Below are 15829 nucleotides of genomic sequence, written 5' to 3'. Positions count from 1 at the left end.
TAAAAAAAAATATTTTTTACTTATTCAAATTATGATTAAAATCCCACATAGCAATACGCCAATACCCGGCGTTGGTGCTTATTTTTGGGTGGGTTTAATACTGAACCTTTATAAGACTTGATTCTGGCAAGTTTTTTTTTTTTTCTTTTTTTTATTAAAACTAATTCTGGTAATTAAGTTGGTAGTTGTTAAGACTTAAGATCCCAAAAAAAAAAAAAAAAATAGAGAAGATGTTAAAGAGTCATGCGTTACTTTTACCATTAGAGTGAACTAAAGGGCAAAAAGACTTTTTGAGGTGTGAACAAGCACAATTTTCTTCTTTGTCTTCTCCACGATTTAGGGAGATTTATTTTTGGTGGCTTGGGTGGAAAACACTTAGGCCTACTATTTTTCTCTTTTCAAACAAATATTAAGTGTATATATGTGTAAAACTCTCTTTTGAAAGCTTGAATCCTAGCCGTTGTCCCCCCTCACATCTCAAGAACTTAATACTTGTAGAGTGACCATCACGCCAAGAGTACACGGTGGTAAATTTTTTTTCTTAATAAAATAAAATTTATCCTATAATGTTCATTTCATAATGATTACTCTTTTTCTATTAAAAAAATTATTACTCTTTATCATTAGGCTAACACATCAATTGATTTTTTTTATAGGTTGTAAATATAAAGAAAATGATAGAGTTTAGCAACAAAATTTATTGTAACTTAAGGCTATAACCTTACTCAATAAAATAAATATTACTACATATATTGAAAATCTAACCGTTGAATTGCATATTCTTTACACTCTTAATACGCATATCAAATTTTGTGTCAATCGGATATTATTTATTATATGAACTATAAGTTTATATTTTGTATGTAACTAGTGTAAAACTCATGCATATGCACAGTTCAATTAAAAAATTACAATTACACACATATATGAATTCAAATTATACTCTCTCTCTCTCTCTCTCTCTCTCTCTCTCTCTCTCTCTCTCTCTCTCTTATTTTTTAATTTTAATTTCTTTTGGATATACATGTGTTTACTCTTTCTTACTTTCTTTTTTTGTTTATTGAGTTTTTGATAATTTGTTTATATTAGACTTTTAGTTTTTTGCACTTCATTAACTTAACTAGAACAAAAATTAAATAAACTTAAATTGGACACATGTCACAAACTTAGGTAACAATTGAAGTCAAATTTAAAACCTAATTAGATTTTCTCTCAACTTTATCTATTATTATTATTATATTTTTTTTTAATTACAAAAACTTATAATTTATTGATGATATAGCGATTGATCTTTAATTTTCTAACAATTTTGCAGTATGAAAGATATAAGGAGAAAATATAATCCAATTGTAGATTTGTCAAAATTCACCTCTAATAAATAAAAAATATTCAGTAAGTGGTAGCCTAAGGTTACAACTAATTGTTAATTAAACTTTGTCCGGATATCACATATTTATATATACTAGTATTTATGAATGACAAGGAAGGGGGTTTAAATCTTAAATATCTTGAAAATACCAAGAAGTGTCAACCAATAAATGTATAAGACTCTTGACATCTTTATATTATTTTGACTTTCAAGCGGCATGCGCTATTGTTCATAATTGAACCTTTTGTCTTCCTTATTCTATTCCATTAAAGAATCGGTCAAAGACCCAATAAATATTGGCCTTTGTTAAAGAATACTTTAACAGTAGTTATTAAAGTTTTTTTTTTTTTTTTTTAGAGTTTCAATCTATAGCATCTGCTCTGGATAATAATTCTTAAAGTTTTTTTTTTTTTTTTTTTTGAGAATCCTCTTCAAGTGCATTTGATACTTTATTATTAAGTAATATTTGTACACATTTTTCAAACAATAAATTCAAATTGCACACACAACCATAATAAATTTGGAATAATCCAATGAATGATTCCCTCCATCCTAATTTGTTTGTCCTATTTGAAAGGTCAAACTTTTTAAGAGAACATCATTTATTGTCTTGTCTGTCTTATAAAAATGAATAAGTTTACAAAACTACCCTTAAATAAATTTATCAATTTTTTTTAAAAGAGTTATTCTTAATGAGACAACTAAAAAGGTGCCCCAATTAAAGTAATTTTTTAAATATTTGTTAGTTTTCTTTTCAAATAATTTTGAAAATAAAGTAGGGGTATAATAGAAATATTTGAAAATTTATTAATTTTATTTTTAGAAACAGGACAATATTTCCAAAATGGAATAGATGATGAACAAACTGGGATGGAGGGAGTACTAACAAGCACAGTTTTAAAAACCGGACCGGACCGGCCGGTCTGACCGGTTCAACCGGGAACCGGTCTTAAATCCGGTCCGGTTATGACATAAAACCGAAAATGATGCAAAAAACGCTGAACAGTTCTGACCGGCCGGTTCAACCGTAAGGACCGCAAAATCGGCCGGTTCAACCGTAAGGACCGCAAAATCGGCCGGTCGAACCGGGAACCGGTCATCAGGCAAAACTGTGACGTTTTGCCCTTAAAAATTAACCTTAACTCCTAAGTTCCTAACCTATCAGATTCAGCTCTCTCACTTCTCCTCAGTCCTCACGCCTCCAGCCTCCTCATTCCTCAAGCTCTCAGCCTCTCACAGTCACACTCTCCCTCACGCCCTCAGCGCTCAGCCCCTCACAACTCACTCCCTCGCGTGCGCACACGCCCCAGCCCCTCGCCCCCTCGCGCACACCCCAGCCCCTCGTGCACACGCACACCCCAGCCCCTCGCCCCCTCGCGCGCGCCCCAGCCCCTCGCACGCGCACACCCCCGCCCCTCGTGGCCCTCGCCCTCTCTGCCTCGCCTCTCTGCCTTGCGACCCTCGCGGCCCTCGTCTCTCCACGCACGCCGCCACGCCCACCATCACTCTCTCTGCCTCCACACATAACGGCGTCTGCGACCTGATCGAAATTAAAAATGGGTATGGTTCAATTTCATTTTTCATTTTTCCCTTTGTTTTTTCATTTCAATTTCCCTTTCTTTCTTTTCATTTTTCTTTTCTTTTTTCACTTAAATTTCTCATTTCCATGCTTCAATTCTCATTTGCAGGAGAAATTTATGGTTGTGATCGTGGACTACTTGAAGTCGAAGTCTTGGGTTTTTTTCCTCTGAAGTGCTGCTCTCTGTTTCTCGGCTCGGCTTCATCAGGTAACATTCTTTCCTTTTGATTTTACTTTTGATCATGTTGTGGATTCTCTGTATGGTGTGGATTTGTTGTGGATTTGATTTACAGAGATTATTGTTTGTGAAATATTTTTTATAGAGAATTATACGATTGTTTGTGTATGTCACTATGTTGATTGTTGTGTTGATGAATTTATTTGTTGATAAAATAGTTGCTGCAAGTCTGAAGTTTTTGAGTGAAATGGAGTCCGCATCTGTACCATCTAATGAACATGCTTCTACAACCGGGTCTAATGCTAATTCTTCATCTGTGAGAGCGAAATGTGATCCTGCATGGGATCATGTGACTGAAGAGTTGAAAGACGGAAAAAGTAGTTATAGATGTATACATTGTGGGAAAAGTTATAAAGGAAGGGGCATCAATAGGATGAAAAGACATCTAGCTAGAATTAAAGGTGATGTGACTGCATGTATGGGTGTACCTTATGATGTTAGGTTTCAAATGGTTGAGAATTTGAAGGAAATTGCTAAATCTAAAGAACAAACAAAAAAGGATCAAGAAGCATATAATTATTCGCCATTAGAGGACTCACCAGAATTTGAAGATGTCCAAGAAATTACTCCTAGAGGTAGGGGCTAGGTAGGGGAAATAGAAGTGGTGGTCCTAGTAATTTTCCATCAAGATCCAATCTTGGCAAGAGAAAGGTTGGTGACATTAGTAATTACTTCGTTCCTAGAACAACACCAGGAGCTCAACCTTCTATTAAAAGTGTTCTTGCTGGCAAAGAAAAGAAATTGAGGGTTGATATGGCTGTAACAAGATGGATGTATGATGCTTGCATTCCAATTAATGCTGTGAATTCTAGTTATTATCAACCTATGCTCAATGCTGTAGCTTCTTATGGTCCTGGATATAGAGGCCCAAATTATCATGCCCTTCGAGTGCCTTTGTTGAGAGAAGCAAAAAGAGAAGTCCAAATGAATGTTTATTACCATCCTTCATATTGGTGGACAACCTTTGGTTGTAGAATAATGGCTGATGGGTGGACTGATACTAGGCATAGAACATTAATTAATTTCCTTGTCTATTGTCCTAAAGGAATTGTTTTTATACGTTCTGTTGATGCTTCTGACTTGGTTAAGGATGTTATTAATTTGAGTAACTTGTTTGATGAAATTGTTAATTGGGTTGGTCCTGCAAATATAGTACATTTGGTTACTAACAATGCTGCAAATTATGTAACTGCTAGAAGAATTTTGTGTGGAAAATATAGGAACATTAGTTGGTCACCTTGTGCAGCACATTGCCTAAACTTAATTTTTAAGGAGATTGGGAAGATGGATCATGTAGCTAAACTTGCAAAGCATGCATCCAAGATCACAGTGTTCATCTATAATCATGTGGCTTTGCAAGCTTGGTTGAGGACTAGAAAAAATTGGACGAAAATTGTGCGTCCAGGGCCAACTAGGTTTGCTACTACTTTCATTGCCTTAGGGAGTCTTAAGGAACATAAGTATGACTTACAAGCATTGGTGACTAGCAAATTTTATGTTGAATCAAGATATGCAAAAGATAAGAAAGCAAAGGCAGTGGTGAAAATCATTCTTGACAATCAATTTTGGAATGATTGTCATGTAATTGTGCATATTATGTCACCATTGATTCGTTTATTACGCATTATTGATTCTGATGAAAAACCAGCTATGGGTTATGTATATGATGGCATGTATAGAGTAATTGATGGAATCAAAAAAAATTTTAAGGACAAGAAGAGACTATGGGAGCCTTGTGTTAATATTATCAAGGATCGTTGGGATAATCAATTCTATAGAGATATTCATGCTGCTGCTTATTGGTTGAAACCTGCATTCCAATATGACTCATTTACTCTTAATAAAAGGCTAGAGACACAATCTGCTGTGACAGATGTTTTTGAATCAAAAGTTTCAGTTAGCCGATTGAAGTTGGTGGAGGAATTAAGGCTATTTAGAGAGCGTGAACAAACTTTTGGAACCCAACTTGCTCAAGAATCAGCCAAGACATCTCAGCCGGGTAAGATATTATTTACTTTAGCTAATTATGTTTTAAAGATTATAGCTCTTTTTTATATTTTTGGGATAAGTATGTTTATTGATTCATTGTATATTTGTTTTGTGTTGTATATGGAACTTAGATGAGTGGTGGAAGTTGTTTGGATCTTGTGCTCCAACCTTACAAAAGTTTGTAATTCGGATCCTTAGCCAAACAGCTGCCTCTTTGGGATGTGAGCGGAATTGGAGTGTTTTTGAACAAATACATAGCAAAAGAAGAAATAGATTGGAGCATCAACGACTTAATGATCTTGTGTATGTTCATTATAACTATCGATTGAAAGAAAGGTATATAATATATAATCTCTTTTAATTAACATTGTTGTGGGAAAATATGAGTGATTCACTAATTTGGTCGAGTGGGTTCTTTGTGATTGTGAAATATAAGTGATTTGGTTATCAATTATTCATTATGTTCATTTTGTGATATAGCGTCAAAAGGAAGAAGTTCAATTTTGATCCTATTGATTATGCAAGTATCGATAAAACTGAATTTTGGGTAGTGGAAGATGAGGAACCTCCATTTTTGGATCATGAGGAGATAGAGAATGCATTATATGAAGAGGGAGCTCATCCAATCGAAGAAGGGTCTTCTAGTCATGTACAAAGAGGTTAGCTTATAACAATTCTTTGCCTAATTGCATATTTTAATTAGACTATTTATGATTTATGATAAATGATTATTAGAATCGTTATTTCATTTATTGTTCTTTGGTTTTGGAATTTGTATATATATGGATAATGAAGTGATTGAGGATGATGATGACATCAATTTGGAATCATTTGGTGATGAAGATGATGCTCCTCCCGGATTTAGAGATAAAAATCATCATATTCCTATTGAAGATGAAGAAGATGAGGATGAGGATGATGATAATGATGCTAGTGGTGGAGCATTTGGTTCACATGATGATATTGATTTCCATTTTCTTCATAACAAATGATGCTTGAGTCTTCAAACTTATTAGTTGTTTGTTTGAAACTTTAAAACTTATTTGCTATTTGGATGTAATGAACTTATTTGTTATTTGCCATTTGGATGTAAATATAATGACTAATGAACTTATTTATTTAGTTTTGTTGAAAGTTTATTATATTAAGCATGATTTTTTTTGTAATGTTTTTATGTTAAATTCTTTAAAAAATGTTATATACTTCTTTAAAAAATTTATTAATTATTTATATAATTTAAATAAATAATAATTAAATTATTTATGACGTCACCGGTTCGACCATTGGTCGGACCCCGGTCCGACCTTAAAACCGGTAATTAGCTGCTTTTTCGGTTCGTTCACCGTACCGGTTTTTAAAACCATGCTAACAAGTATATTTTATTCTTTAAAATTTGTGTATTATAACTTATAATTGATCATTTATTAATCTTTAATATATGTTTTTTTTTTTAGAAAACTTTAATATATGTTCTTAAGGTAGTTAACAAGTCTCATAAATATAATATCATATATACAAAAATTTTGGTCTATAGTCGTGTTTGTATGATATATCATGTGATTTATTCAATGGTGGGTTTCAGTTAGTTCAATTGATAGAGTCTCATGATAGTTAAATAAGAAATTTAGGGTTCAATTCTTACCTACACCAAAAACCAACTAATGTATTGATCTAATAATAAAGAACTATCATCAAAAGCGGACACTATAATTTAAACTCTCTAAAATAATTATTTATTTATTGTTATGCGTTAAACGATAATATATTAAAATTATTAATGTACTTTTTTTTAAGTGAAAATCTATTGCCAATATTTTAAAAGGTTTGAAAAACACTTTAATTAAAATTCTATTATAATTTTCTATAAACGTAAAAGGAAATCTTTTTATTTGTTTAAAATTATTTTAATGATCTATATATCTTAATTTATTCTCTTTAAAATAAAAGTTTTTTTTTTTATGATCTTTCAAATTAAAGTTGAGAATTACACATTGCGCATGCGCTGTATGATCCAATTCAACGTAAGTACTATAAATTTTCGTGTTTCTCTTTTATGACGTTGCTGATCCGTAATTTGCTCTAGCTTTTCGCCTTTGACTGTCAATGCGGGGATTCACCCCTCTTTTTCTTTTCTTCAATAGAATCCATCGTATATTTTTCACCACTCTACGTTAAAATCATTCTTTTTTTTTTCGCAACTTAGCTTTCACATTTTCATTATGTGGCCACCTAAAAGTATCTCAAATTGCAAAGAGAAAAATGTGTACATATTGACCGTCAAAAGAGAATAGGTAGAAAATTCACACAGCTTTCTAAAAGTATATATATCAGCCAAAATTTTATCAACAGAACGTTTTGACCAGCTACTTGTATTGAATTCTTCAACGTAACTTTCCGACAAGCTAATCTCAGAAAGCTATCTATCAGATATTGTGTAGGGTCAAGTGTGTACTGAGAAACGAAAATCTACGAGCATAAAAAGAGAATAAACGACGTTGAAATATTTGATTAAAATATTACGGAAAGGACCCAAAGGTTGATGCACGCTGCTTTGGAATGATACTTTTAGTATTTGTTTGGATTCGGAGGATTGCGTCTGCGTTTACTGAGTTTCGAGTTTTAGCTTTTTTTTTTAAGCCACAGTTGTTGACTTTTTTCTCGTGAAAAGTGCATATGTACACTCTTTACAGAACCCACAAATTTCACTTTCCAGCACCTTTCTCATTAAAAATAGGTTTCATGATACTATTCACACATTTAAAAATTATTTTGCTACAGTGTTTTCAGTTTTCAGCTGTATCCAAATAGACACTTAATCGTAGAGATTAGGGATCAAGGGAGGTGAGATTCATATTTCAAACCACTTAGGTTGTAGGGACACAATTTTGCACCTACAAAAGAGAAAATGAGATAGGCCCAAAGAGCCCACTACAATGAATTTATAGAGAGTGGATTCAAAATTTAGGTTCTAATGAGTTTGGATAATAATCACTGTGGGCCAAGATAACAATAGAATAAAAATGAAGCAATTTTATATAGGAAAAGTTGTCCTCGGACCCAATCCGAGGAGGCTAATTCTTTTATTTCTCTTACTTAGGGACAAACTATAAATATTATTCTTCAGTCTACAGTGTTTTTCTCTCCTTTTTCCGATCCCCATCCTCTAGATTCTTTCTCTATTTTATACTATCTTCCCCATCGACCTCTACCCTCCACGTGTAGATCAAACTGTTGGTATTCATCATTGTCCCATCAGCACCTTCTTGAAGTCTTTGGGAGTAGTTGTAAGGCTAGAAACTGCTGCTTAGGTATCGCTTCCTCGTTAATGCAGCCAGAAAGTTAGCTACAGAGTATTCAATGAGGTGGTAGCAGCTTTCTCTTAGATATTTCATAACTTTTCTTTGTCCTATGCTTTCACGATGTACATCCTTACCAATAGAACCTCCTGAAACATTGCTTCTGAGGGGGGAAGGGGCAGACCACACCTTCTAACCTCTGACACACCCAGCCAAGGAGGCATTTCTCCTCGGCCCCCTCCTCGGACCTTCGTAACTAAACCCCGTTCTCTGTTTATCAATGCTGATCTCTACAACAATGTTTACCTCGTCCTCGAAAAATTAGTCGTCCTCGGACCGAGCTCCCAGCCTAGCATACACTATTGGGCCTATCCCCCCTACATAGGTATTACAAATATATATATATATATATATTTTTTTTTTTTTTTTTGTTAATGCCTTCACACTTTCTGAATGTTCAACTACTTGTCAAAACACCTCTTGAACTTTTACATTAGCTAATTTTCTCTATAAACTATTCACAGCTATCAAATCAATACATTAATTAGTCTTCCATTAGAATACTAACAGAACAGTCACGTGGACTTCAAAAAACCAAATCTAATCCATGAACTTGATGGTAGAGGAGAGAGAAACCTGGGAGCCAGGTTTAGAGAGAGAGAGAGAGAGAGCCCATCAAACCAAACCAACCATCTATCTCAACGGAGCTAGAGTTTGTGTCCTATTGACGTCCAACTCCTATGCAAGTCAATTAGGCCAGAGTAGAAAACTCACCCAAAGCAAAATGCAAAATCAAATTAATATCAACACAAAACACACCCATCTGCATAATCAAATCAATCTCAACCAAATACAAATAGTAGAAACCCAATAAAAAGTGAAAAAAAATTAAAAGAAAAGAAAACCATAACAGAGCTTATGATTGAAGAAAACATAAGTCTAATGTGGTACTTGAAATTCCAAATAAAATGCAAAATCAAACACCAATCTCATCAAATACCTCATCTACATCAAGGGAGTTAATCTCATACAGGAGGCTGAACTGGTTTGACCAACGGAACGATATATTTCGGTACCGATCAATACTGGTGTATCATTTCGAGTTTACTGTTATTTTTTTATATTTGTGTGTGTGTGTGTGTGTTATAATAATATAAAAATTTACCATAAAACATTACCTCAATTCAGAACAAATTATTCATGATTTTAAACTTTAGCATCAATAACAAAAAACACAATATATTATAATAAATATAAAAGTTTACCATAAAACATTACCTTAATTCAAAACAAATTATTCATAATTTTAGACTTTAGCATCAATCAAAATGAAAAAAAATTAAAAAAAAACACTATAAAAAATAGAAAGCTTAATTGTTCATTACATACTAAGAAAACAAATAATACTAATAAATTAATGCATTTAAGTTATCATTCTACCCTTACAAAAATTCAAAAATTACAAAAAAAAAAAACTTCTTTTCTGTATTGGCTGGTATGCCCGGTACAGGCCGGTATGGCCAGTACATGGCTGGTACAGTTGGTATTTAAATCGGTACAAAACGTTGATATTTCAATATCGATTTACGTACCGGCCAATACCGATACGTTATCGACCACTATAATCTACATAACTGTCTCCTTTAGAGCTTACAACCAATTAAACCCAAATTTTTTTTTTTTTACTGCAATTAAACCCAAGTCTTGCCACCCAAAAAAAAAAAAAGAGGCTCAATTGAAAATGCTAAAATCACTAAATGCATCCAAGGAGGCCAACAAGCTTGCTGGAATGTCTTACTCAGACTTGGCACCAAGTATCTTAAACTGCCTTCTAATCTCGCTGTCTTTCAGAACCCTCTACATGCCACCCAATGTATCATCCTTGTTTACCATATCAATTGGGTACTTCTCTGAAACAATGGCCCCCAACTTAAGATGATTCACCTCCAACATGGCATTATAGTATTGGTCATCCATAATGGGTCATGCTAAGAGTGGGGCCCCACATGGCCCACACACAATTGCCTCTACAGTAGAGTTCAAACAACAATGAGATACAAATCCACCTGTTGATGGATGACTCAATATCAACAACCATGGTGCCCACCCGCCACCCGTGTATTATCAAACCCTTCTTCCCTACTTTCCCATCCAACCCATTATTAAGAATATAATAAGATTTTTTTTGGATGACCCATATTATCAAACCCTTCTTTAATTGAACTTGTTTTTCATAAACACAATAGAACAAAGCTAGTATTTGAGGTGAATTGAGTTGAGCATACTAAAATTTGGTTTGGTTCAATGGGCTCTGACTCCGGTGAGACAACAAATGACCGATCTGGTTCAATAGGCTCTCTCCCTCTCTCTCTAACTTTGACCCCACCATCGCGCATCATTGGTGCGACGATTACTCTACAAGTATAAGTGCTTGTGAGGTGTGGGGGGCAAGGGTCGGGGTTCAAGTCTCCAGGAAAGAGCTTCACACACATATGCACTTAGATTAGACTAGAGTAAAAATTTTATCTTGTATAAAAAATAAAAAACTCTGACCCCATGGTTTCTCTCTCCTCTACTATCAGGTTCATGGATTAGATTTAGTTTTTTGAAGTCAGCGTAATTGTTCTATTAGTATTCTAACGGTGACTAACTAATATATTGATTTGACAACTGTGAATAGTTTATAGAGTAAATTGGCTAATATAAAAATTTAGGGGGTGTCTTGGCTAGTAGTTGAAAGTTCAGGGGGACATTTTTCCCAAAAAAAAAAAAATACAATATATCATTATTATTTGGCTACCACAACATCACTTAAACTCCTTGGTGCGATGATCACTCCACAAGTATAAGTGCTTGTAGAGTGTGAAAGGTAAGGGTTGGGGTTCAAATCATCAAGAAAGGGTTTCATACACTTATATATTTAAATTAAGCTAGAGTAGAATTTCTATCTTGTGTAAAAACCCCCCCTCAATTGCTATTTTACCAACCAAGACACTAAAAAAGGGTTTTACTTGAGTATGGATACCTAAATTTTTTTGCTTAACCAAGACACTAAAAAAGGGTTTTACCCGAGTATGGATTACCTAAATTTTTTTGTTTATATTATTAGTTGGTATAGTTTATATTATTTTAATGAGTTGTATGTAAAAACAGAAATAAGAATGTTGTTGGGTGAGTTGTAAAATGAAATTGTAAAATAGATAAAGTAGGTTTTGAAAATGCATAATAGACACTTTTTTTTTTTTTATCTCCAAATACAAATACTCTAAGAAATTACTGCATTTTATAAGTGTAGAATTAAAAGGAAAATATCATTACTATTTGACTATGACAATATCACTTGAACCCCTGTAGGAAATTACGACATTTTATCTATGCTTATACATTCTAGACTGATGGTGGTGGTTAAATTGTGTGCGTGGCAGATGGAGAATTTTTCTTATTTCATTTTATCACGGCGGAACCATAGAGACTAATTAGAAAGTCATTGACTAACGCATAAATTTGCAACAACAGCCATAAAAGCTGTGACAAAAGCCGTTTTTAGCTTCAAACTTTCGGCGTCATGATTAAAATTTCACGGACCTCAGATTTAGCAATTAGCAGCATGGCTTATGCAGATTTTTTGTAGGACACTAGGACGTATTGATTAGGGGTGTCAAATCGGGTTAGCGTGTCGAGTTCGTGTCGTGTCGAAATAGGGGTATTCGACTAAATGGCTCAACCCTAACCCGACCTATTTAATAATCGTGTCATGATCCTTCAACCCTAACCCAACCTGTTAATAAGGCGGGTTGACTTGACCCAACCCATTTGACACGCTTATTAAATGAGTTGTGTTGAGTTGACACGAATGTAAAACAATCCATTTCAATCTGCATAATATTGAATATAATATCCATCTAAAAATAATTTTTTTTACATCTTAAAAAGTAGTGCATACACTTCAAGTCTTCAACCGATATTTTCAACAAAAATATAATATTCATCTAGAAATAAGTTCTTTACACTCTAAAAGAAGTGCAGTACTTTAACCCAAATTTAAAATAACATAGTTTAACAAAAATAAAATAACATTGTTCAACAAAAATATAATATCCTTGAAACTCGGTTAAAATTAAAAATAAATAAATATTTATAAGGAGGTTTAGAAGTTTAAGGGTTTGTAGGGTTTAGATATCCTAGGGTTTGTAAAGTTTCAATTTTCAATTATATCCCTTGTAAATTTTTGTAATTACTCACTTTTCTTTTTAAATTTAAAATTTATGTTTGGATATAAAAGGTATTTGACAAATTTAAAATAAAATAAATATTTATTTGTTATACGAGTTAAATGGGTTGTGTTAAGTAGGTCATTTCGGGTTGACACAAATAAATTGGCGTATCAAACGTGTCTATTGCGGGTTATGCGGGTTGACCCGCTTATAACACCTTTCTTATCGTGTTGCTTTCGGGTCGACCCGTTTATGACCCAAACCCATTAAGGCCCAACCCTAACCCGAAAAAACTCGTGTCGAGTTCGTGTCGTGTTCGCGGGTTGGGTCGAACATTGACACCCCTAGTATTGACCTCAACAACCATGACAACATTAGACCTTCGTCACACAAGACAATAGTGTCACCGATTTTCATGAATGAGGACCTTGATTTTTTCAAACTTAAGTTCTTTAAATCAGTCCATCTAAAATTTAATTTTTTATTATACACTCTATTTTATTTAACTCACACAACCACCGCCCACGTTAAGTTAGTTGGTACTTCCTCAAGCCTTAAAGACTTGAGGGGTTCATGGACAGGTTCGAGTGGTCTCGGTGTGGGGAGGAGTAGGGTTATACTGTCGATTTTTCAAAAATAAAAAACTCACACATTTCACCCCTCCACCAACTATTTGCCTCTCTCTCTCATAGCAAACCCCCCACACACATGCGGCGGCAATAACTCTGAGGTCATATTTGTGTCAACTCTAGCAAGTTTTTCTTTGGGTTTGCGCATGATAAAAATAAAATTCTTCCTTTTTTTTTTTTGATGAACAAAAATGGGTAGGGGGTGGCCTAAGTGGGCATCTTTCACCTAGGCGTAATTATAGTGGCACCCTATTCACTAAGCCCGTTATATATGGGTATAGGAGGTGTTAACATTTGTGAAGTTTCTACCTTATAGTAGGTGGCTGAGTTTGTTGTATCCTGAGAACAATGTGCCAAATAACTTCTCTGCACCAGTAATACTACCAAGAGGGTGCGAATTGTCTCAAAAAAACGAAATGGTCCACACCTCAGTCCCTGTCACCTACCTTTTGTAATTTTCACCATGAAAATGAAAGGGATAATTAAGGTCACCACTTTTAAGTGCTAGATGAGGATGTATGGGACAAAGTATCAATATTCTCCACAATTGATTCTTCTCAAATTGTTGGAGAATAAGATAAGCTATACCACAAAAATGGTATATAATAAGTTACAAAAAGATTTGGGTGATAGAGATTGAGGTGCAGACTAAGTTGCTCCCTTAAAACAATTCGCGTCCTATCGGTAGAATTATTGGTGCATAAAGGTTATTTGGCATGTCATCCCCAAGATACAATAAGCTCAGCTAACCATTGTACACCTTACAAATTTGCACAAATTTATAAGGTAGAAGCTCCACAAATGTTAACCACCTCCTATTACCCATAAATAAAAAGGATTTTATTTTTATTGGTTTGATGAATGGAAGTAGGAGAGTGTGTGGCTATGGAAGGAGCTTAGGAAGAAGCTTATGTTTTTTGAGTGGTGAAAAGAGATCATGTAATTGTGCTATTTATAAGCTTAGTTTATAAAGAAACCTAAAGTTGTACATAAATGAACATAAGCTTGATGGGGTCATACTTTTATGTAATTGACATATCCTATAATAAGACGCACTTTACTTGTAATCAGTTTACTTGTTATTGGATAGTTCTAAGTGGTTTCAAGAATATCATGAAGTACTTTGAAGAAGTATAACAAATGGTATTATTGAAGACATAAATATTACCCAAGAAAAAGTACAAGAAAATATCCTATAACAAGATGCACTTTACTTGTAATTGAATAGTTCTAAGTGGTTTCAAGAATATCATGAAGTACTTTGAAGAAGTATAACAAGTGATATTATTGAAGAGATAAATATTACTTAAGAAATAGTACAAGAAAAGTTGAAATAGGTTGTCTCAATACCTAGCTCGACATTTTCAATCTATCGAGCTTTAATGAATCGCGATACCTACCTCGATACTTCTTGAACTATCGAGGTATGCATATTTTGATAGATCTGTTTTTGGCCCATGGATATTCTAGGGTTTCGTGATCTAGGTTTCTAGACTATATAAAAGCAATATCTTATAGTTGTCATCATACACCCAGAGAAAAAAATATTGAGATACACGCTTTTGTGAAGTTGCTACGACTTCTTGTGCATCGTAAAAATTATGTACCAAGCCACTTTCAGATCTATAGGCGTGGATTGAAGAACTTTTCATCAACAACAACAATCAAGTTGATGTGTAATTAGCCACTGATTGTGATTCATGTAGAGAAGAAGTCTCAGCAAGACCAAGTTTAATTGGAGATTAGCATAAGGGTTCAACTTTAGGTTGTTATTTTGGGATAAGACGGGTATGGGTAGGATTTCTTATACTTGTAACCGCTTGATCTTGATTAGCAAATTATTCAAAAGTGGTGACCTAAAATTTATCCAATAAGGTTTTTGCCTTTGAAAGTTTTTCTTATTCGTTAACAAATCCTTGTGTCAATGTAGTTTCTGTTGCATGCTAGTTTAGATTGGCGATTTGTTTGTGGCTCCATGATATTGCATTTAATTTGAAAAATTGATTAATTTGAGTAATTGAATTAATTAATCAATGTCAATTTATAAGCCAACAAAGCTTAACTCACACCCAATAACTTCATATTAAAATAAATAAATAAATAAAAAAACGATGCAAAGTGAGTTATCATTCTTATATTTTTGCTTTTAAGACGAAAGGTAAAAGAGAAGTGAGTTTGTACTCTCCTGGTTTACGGCATCAAGTTCAAAGGCTTTTTTTATATACAAATTAAAATACTAACAATGTTCAATACTTGAAGTTCAAAATTTACCAAAAATAGCTATTCAAGTGCATAATAAGTTTGTTTTTCATGTTAACCTTTACAATACATGCGTGACATCATAAACACAAATTGTACTAATAGAGCGTTTAGATCCTAAAAAAAGATAGAGGAGAAGGGAAGAAAGTGAGGTGTTAACGCATTAGACTAGCAAATGTATCTCATCATAAATCTCTCATAATATGAAAGATCTACACGTATAAACTCATACATACTGTGAGAGAGATGTCTTATG

Source organism: Castanea sativa, chromosome 6, assembly GCF_040712315.1.
Source record: "Castanea sativa cultivar Marrone di Chiusa Pesio chromosome 6, ASM4071231v1".
NCBI classification, from domain to species: domain Eukaryota; kingdom Viridiplantae; phylum Streptophyta; class Magnoliopsida; order Fagales; family Fagaceae; genus Castanea; species Castanea sativa.
The sequence above is the reverse complement of the archived record's forward strand: the minus strand, read 5'-3'. Positions refer to the sequence as shown.